Consider the following 7,500-nt stretch of genomic DNA (forward strand, 5'->3'; position numbering starts at 1 on the left):
AGAGAGAGACAGCCTTCCAGGGATGCTGAGGTAATCATCCTGCTCATTTGTAGAATTTTTACGCATCCTCTGATTTCTCCTAAAAAGGTAAAGAGATAGGTCGATAGACAGTTGAATAGATAGATCGATCGATCCATCCATCTATCCATCCATCTATCAGATAGATAGACAGAATAGATAGATACAGATAGATGGATAGATAGATAGATAGATAGATAGACAGATAGTGAGGAGGAGAGAGAGAGAGAGGAGAATGAGGGAGGGGAGAGAGAGAGGGAGGGGGCTAGAAAGAGAGAGAGAGAGGAGAATGAGGGAGGTAGAGAGAGAGGAAGGAGGCTAGAAAGAAAGAGAGGAGAATGAGGGAGGGGAGAGAGAGAGGGAGGGGGCTAGAAAGAGAGAGAGAGAGGAGAATGAGGGAGGGGAGAGAGAGAGGGAGGGGGCTAGAAAGAGAGAGAGAGAGGAGAATGAGGGAGGTAGAGAGAGAGGAAGGAGGCTAGAAAGAAAGAAAGGAGAATGAGGGAGGGGAGAGAGAGAGGGAGGGGGCTAGAGAGAGAGACAGGAGAATGAGGGGAGAGAGAGAGGGAGGGGGCTAGAAAGAGAGAGAGAGGAGAATGATGGAGAGAGAGAGGAAGGAGGCTAGAAAGAAAGACAGGAGAATGAGAGAGGGGAGAGAGAGAGCGGGGGAGGGGGGGCTAGAACGAAAGAGAGGAGAAAGAGGGAGGGGAGAGAGAGAGGGAGGGGGCTAGAAAGAGAGAGCGAGGAGAATGAGGGAGAGGAGAGAGAGAGAGGGGGGTGGAGGGGTAGAAAGTGAGAGAGAGAGAGGAGAATGAGGGGAGGGGGGAGAGAGGAGAATGAGGGGAGGTGAGAGAGAGGAGAATGAGGGGAGGGGGGAGAATGAGGGGAGGGGGAGAGAGCGGAGAATGAGGGAGGGGAGAGAGACGAGAATGAGGGAGGGGGAGAGAGAGGATGAGGGAGGGGGAGAGAGAGGAGAATGAGGGAGGGGAGAGAGAGAGGAGAATGAGGGAGGGGAGAGAGAGAGAGGAGAATGAGGGAGGGGAGAGAAAGGAGAATGAGGGGAGGTGAGAGAGAGAGGAGAATGAGGGGAGGGGGGAGAATGAGGGGAGGGGGGAGAGAGCGGAGAATGAGGGAGGGGAGAGAGACGAGAATGAGGGAGGGGGAGAGAGAGGATGAGGGAGGGGGAGAGAGAGGAGAATGAGGGAGGGGAGAGAGAGGAGAATGAGGGAGGGGAGAGAGAGAGGAGAATGAGGGAGGGGAGAGAGAGAGGAGAATGAGGGGAGGTGAGAGAGAGAGGAGAATGAGGGAGGGGAGAGAGAGAGGAGAATGAGGGAGGGGAGAGAGAGGAGAATGAGGGAGGGGAGAGAGAGAGGATGAGGGAGGAGGAGAGAGAGGAGAATGAGGAAGGGGAGAGAGAGAGAGGAGAATGAGGGAGGGGAGAGAGAGACGAGAATGAGGGAGGGGGAGAGAGAGGATGAGGGAGGGGGAGAGAGAGGAGAATGAGGAAGGGGAGAGAGAGAGAGGAGAATGAGGGAGGGGAGAGAGAGACGAGAATGAGGGAGGGGAGAGAGAGACGAGAATGAGGGAGGGGGGAGAGAGAGGATGAGGGAGGGGAGATAGAGAGAGGGGAATGAGGGAGGGGAGAGAGAGGAGAATGAGGGTGAGGGAGAGAGAGGAGAATGAGGGAGGGGGGGAGAGAGGATGAGGGAGGGGGAGAGGAGAATGAGGGAGGGGAGAGAGAGAGAGGAGAATGAGGGAGGGGAAAGAGAGGAGAATGAGGGTAGGGGAGAGAGAGGAGAATGAGGGTGAGGGAGAGAGAGGAGAATGAGGGAGGGGGGAGAGGAGAACGAGGGAGGGGGAGAGAGAGAGGAGAATGAGGGAGGGGAGAGAGAGAGAGAGGAGAATGAGGGGGGGGGGAGAGAGGAGAATGAGGGAGGGGAGAGAGGAGAACGAGGGAGGGGGAGAGAGAGGGGAGAATGAGGGAGCAGGGAGAGAGAGAGGAGAATGAGGGAGCAGGGAGAGAGAGAGGAGAATGAGGGAGGGGGAGAGAGAGGGGAGAATGAGGGAGCAGGGAGAGAGAGAGGAGAATGAGGGAGGGGGGGAGAGAGAGGTGAGCAGAATGAGGGAGGGGAGAGAGGAGCAGGGGGGGGGGGAGAGGGGGTGTAGAAAGAGAGAGAGGAGAATGAGGGGAGGAGAGAGAGGAGTATGAGGGAGGGGAAGAGAGAGGGGGGAGGGGGTCAGTAAAAAGAGAGAGAGGAGAATGAGGGGAGGAGAGAGAGGAGAATGAGGGAGGGGAGAGAGACAGACAGACATACTTTCAGACCTAAAGACACACACACACACACACACGCACGCACGCACGCACGCACACACGCACACACACACAAAGTGACAATCAAAACCTGACACCTGTCACCTTTACCTGGGCGCTTCAAGTTCAGCGGCTGGAACCAGCCACCCTCTCTCTCCAGTGTGTGCGTGTATGTGTCCCTCCTCCTCCTCCTCCTCGTCCTCCTTCCCCCTTCACCACGCACGGCCACCAAGCAACAAACCCAGCGACTGCCAGGCAGGGGGTACCACAAACAAGCAGGGCTGTGGAAGAAGAAGAAGATGATGATGATAATGATGATGAAAGACGACTACTATGTATATCGAGCAACCCTTCACTTGACAACTGGCTACAACAGTGACTGACATCCTCATCAAGTTCAAAACCTTTCTCCTTAAAAAATAAATAAATAAATAAATAAAAAGAAAAGAAACACCTATGTCGCCAACTTCAAACACTGCGTTAGCTCCTCCCCCAACCCCACCCTTTTATAAAAAATAAATAAATAAATAAATAAATAAAAAGCAAGCAAGCAAACAAAACCACCCACAAAATTCGGCATGGAAACTCAGACGGTCAACCTTCTTCAACTCACCACCAACAGACATGAACAACAACCAACAGCACAAGCGGTGACGCAAGCTATCGCATGTTGCACGTGCAAGAACAACCACAAAACAAAAACAACAACGATGTCCGTTGCGTCAGTAGAACTCACGCAAGAGCGCGGTGAAGCGCCTACTTTGCTTGCAACCCCACACCACTACCAAAAACTAACCACCTACCTCCGTTTTTTTTTTCGCCTTTCCCACTGCACTTGCTCTTTTAGAGTCTTCCACGTTGAGTTTTCATCCTTCGCCTGTCCTCACCCTTCTGTGCAAACGCTTGCTGCCCTGGGCTCTCTCTCTACCTCTCTCTCTCTCCTCTCTCTCTCTCTCTCTCTGTGCTGTTTCTTGCCTTGCTTTGCTTCCTCCACACACCGACCGTCGTCACCGACCGCTTGCGACGACGACTCACACACGGGTGGCGCACTGATCACACACCCGAACCCTCCCCCCCCTACCCTCCCCCCTTCCTCCGTTCCCCCCTCCCCCTCCCCCTCCACCACACACCACCACTCTTCTTCCCCGCCTCAACCATTGCACACACACACACACACACATAGAGGAATCCCCCCCCCCCCACCCCCTCCAAAAAAAAAAAGACAGGAAAATACACAAAACCCGCTGCAAAGCAAGGAGGCAGGGAAGCAGCGTGAGAGAGAGAGAGAGAGGGAGGGGGGGGGGCGAGGGGGAGGGAGTGGGGAGAGGGGTAGGAGGAGAAGATGAGAGAAAGAGAGAAGGGGAAGGAAGAGGGAGCGGAAGAGAGAGAGAGAGAGACAGAGAGAGAGAGAGAGAGAGAGAGCATGGGACGAGGGAATGAGGTGGGGGTGTGTGGGGGTGTGGGGGGGATAACGATGGTGGTGGTAGCGGTTTCCACAGACGCGCAGTGTCTCCAAGACGTTTTCCTCTGTGTGTGTGTGTGTGTGTGTGCCAGCCAGTCAGCCAGTCAGTCAGCAAGCCACAGAGAGAGAGAGAGAAGAGAGAGAAAGAGAGAGAGAACAGTGGCAGCCAGTGGAGAGCCAGAAAGCCAAGAGAAAATTTCGTCCGCGCCTGCGACCCGCAGCGCTGAAATCTTGGTCGAACGTGCGCCAGTGTTAACCTTTATCAGTCAGTTATTAATTAATCTGGTTGCTTGTTGGTTTGATCAACGAATGACCAGTTACTGAATTAAGAAAAATGTTGAAAATTAGAAATAAACATCTCCGGAGCGTTTCGGCTCATCATCTCATGTGGAGTCGGTGTGGCTTCGTACGTTTGCGGTTTGAATTGTTTGATGCAATGTGTTGTTATGATTTTGAAATTTGAGTTTACTTGTTCTTGTGAAATGAAACATAAAGAATAGACGGGAGGAAGGAAGGAAGGAAGGAATGGAATGGAATGAGGACGGACGACAGAAAGAGCGAAAGGAAGGAAAGTAACGACACTGAAGAACAAAAGAAAGAAATTATTCGAGGGGGGAGGGGGGAAGTACTGGAAGAAAAATGAAAGAAATAAAGAATGAAAACAGAAAGAAGCGAAGAAAGAAAGGGAGGGACGGTATAAAGAAAGACAGCAAGAAAGCAATAAAACTATCGGCAATAAAAAAAAATTTAAAAAAAAGAAAGAAAGAAAGGGAGGAAGAAGAAAAGAAAACAGAAAAACGATAATGGAAAAAAAAGGAGGAGCAGTTCCAAAGCAAAGGTTCAGGTTGCTCACTCAAGAAGGCGTCACTGCGTTCGAACAAATCCATACTCGCTGCACTGATCACATCTGCTAAGCAGATGACTGATCTTAATGGGGTGGGAAACATGAGGCGATTGGCATTTGCAGCGCAAAGTTCGCTTGTCGTTGTGGATGTTCCCCAACTCCACAGTAAATTCAATATTCTCAGGCGAACATTGTGCTTCTCGTTGAGAATGTTCCCCAACTCCACAGTAAATTCGATATACTCAGGGGAACATTGCAGCACTAAGTTTACTTGTCGTTGTGGATGTTCCCCATCTCCACAGTAAATTCAGTATCCTCAGGCGAACATTGTGCTTTTCGTTGAGAATGTTCCCCAACTCCATAGTAAATTCAGTATACTTAGGGGAACATTGCAGCGCTAAGTTTACTTCTCGATGAAAATGTTCCCCAACTCCACAGTAAATTCAATATACTTAGGGGAACATTGTAGCGCTGAGTTTGCTTTTCGTTGAGAATCTTCCCTAACTCCTCAGTAAATTCAATATACTTAGGGGAACATTGCAGCGCTAAGTTTGCTTGTCATTGAAAATGTCCACAGCAAATTCAATATACTCAGGGCAACATTGCAGCGCTAATAGTAAAGAGTGGTAACTCTCTCCATTCACAAGGTACACAACTTCAAGTTAGTGCTGCTTACGCTACCGATTCAGCTAGCACACAGGTAAATTTACCTGAGTGCTAGCTGAATCGGTAGCGTAAGCAGCACTGATTTACCTGTGTGCTAGCTGAATCCGTAGCGTAAGCAGCACTGACTTGAAGTTTTGTACCTTGTGAATGGAGAGAGTTACCACTCTTTACTATTTGTTAATCATTAATATATTTTTCATCTCCTGGCCTCATTGTTTGTTGAATTGCAGCGCTAAGTTTGTTTGTCGTTGAAGATGTTCCCCAACTCAAAAGTAAATTCAATATACTTAGGGGAACATTGCAGCGCTAAGTTTACTTCTCAATGAAAATGTTCCCCAACTCCACAGTAAATTAAATATACTTAGAGGAACACTGCAGCGCTATGTTTGCTTGTTGTGAATGTTCCCCAACTCCACAGTAAATTCGATATACTCAGGGGAACATTGCAGCACTAAGTTTACTTGTCGTTGTGGATGTTCCCCATCTCCACAGTAAATTCAATATACTGGAGGGGAACATTGCAGCACAAAGTTTGCTTGTCAGTGAGAATGTTCCCCAATTCCACAGTAAATTCTATATACTACAGGGGAACATTTTAAACTCTAAGCAAACTAAACGCTGCAAAGATCACTTCATGCAGCCCGCCCAAGCAGCTGCAGCCCAACGCGCTGGGAAAAGTCAGGGAAGGAACGGTACCAGACAGATAGATCGGTACCCACCTCCTGGTGACGTCATGTCGCCACGGATATGTCACTGCCTGATGTGTGTGGACCGACGTTTATAAAAAAAAAAAAAAAAAAAAAAAAAGGAAAGAGAGAGAGAGAGAGAGAGAAGTACAGTAATTACCTCTTTGGGGTCCAATCGCCCCAGTTCGCCCATGGCCTCTCTAAACTTCTCAAGTCCACCAAAAGTTTGCTTCTTCTTCTTCTTCCTCTTCCCAAAATATGTGAAATGCTTTTATTTCAGAACATATGTTTATTACTCTTGTTTAATCAAGTAATCCGCGTGTGGGGGGTTGGTGGGGGGTGGGTGGGTGCGGGTGTGTGCTGATTATCTGGTTGCGGTTTTCCGCAATTTATCTTTATTCTTATCTTATCTGTCTATTATAATCAATGTGCAGTATAGTAGGCTATGTTTATAATTATATTCAAATAATGTTTCTTAATTCTTTCTGTTTTTACATTAAGAATACTAGTTTTTACCTGCAGTGTGCGGATGTATGTATGAAACGGTATATGTGATTTTTTTTTTTTACATTTGTATCTTCGTAATATTCGTAAAAGCTGTTGTTGACTTTTACAGTTATGATCCCCATGTTGTTTACTTGTCTATGTTGTGATAATGCACCTGACCAAATTTCTCCAGTTGGAGATAATAAGGTTATTCTTATCTTATCTTATCTTAACTCACTCAGTACGGCCAGTCCTCTCTTCTCCTCTACACAGACCCCTCGGATGTCCAGTGGGTGTCTGAATGACCCAACCTTTAGCTTCCGTCGTCAGGACTGTGGTATTCTTTGTCAACATTCACCTCTTCAGTATAAGAGCCTTCCGCTTGCAATATTTTGATGGTGGTAATTGGGGTGAAACGCTGTTGACGTCGTCTCTTTCGCCGTTCGTATGGAGAGAGTTAAAACGCACCCCACATCTACTGGAGGTCCTGGTGTCTTAAGCCTGACTTGGTTAGTTCTGTAGCCGGACCCCAAAGAGGTAAGGGTAAAATGGGAGGTAAGGGAGGGGGGGGGGGGGCGGGGGGGGGGGGGGGGGTAAAAGGAAAGAGAGAGAAAAATGGGAAAAAAAAACCTAAAGGAAAGGACGAACGAAAGGCTAGAAGGAGAGAAAGAAGAAACCTATACATGTTGTGGCAGTTTCAGTTTCAGTTTCAGTTTGCAATTCAAGGATGCACCAGTGCATGTGGACAGATCTTTACACACTGCACCACATCTTCTGAAAAAGGTGTTTTTTAGGAAAAAAAAAAAAAAAAAAGAAAAAAAGGGAGCAGGCATCAAGTGCCTATCCTTGCTTAAAAAGAACAATAAGTTAGAATGAGTTAAAGGATACAAAATTTATAACAGTAAAAAAAAAAAAAGAAACAAATTGAAAAAATAAAAAAAGTAATAAACATAATAAACATAAAACGAATGAATAATCAAAAGTAAAAACTAGAAAATAAATGATCTGAAAATAATTGTAGAAAGGAATA

The 7,500-nt window shown here is 47.8% G+C and overlaps 1 protein-coding gene across 1 annotated transcript in view; it reads right to left on the reverse strand.

Moving 5' to 3' along the window:
- The window catches only part of LOC143284304 (guanylate cyclase soluble subunit alpha-2-like), a 68,446-nt gene extending 65,227 nt beyond the window's left edge, over positions 1–3,219 (reverse strand). Inside the window, exons 1-2 of the mRNA XM_076591006.1 lie at positions 3,130–3,219; positions 2,438–2,607 (exon numbers count right to left, since the gene is read on the reverse strand). The gene's annotated coding sequence lies outside the window, so the exon portion shown is untranslated. The remainder of the gene's footprint in view (positions 1–2,437; positions 2,608–3,129) is intronic.
- Positions 3,220–7,500: the final 4,281 nt, after the last annotated feature.

This window comes from Babylonia areolata, chromosome 7 (genome assembly GCF_041734735.1).
Source record: "Babylonia areolata isolate BAREFJ2019XMU chromosome 7, ASM4173473v1, whole genome shotgun sequence".
Taxonomy (NCBI): domain Eukaryota; kingdom Metazoa; phylum Mollusca; class Gastropoda; order Neogastropoda; family Buccinidae; genus Babylonia; species Babylonia areolata.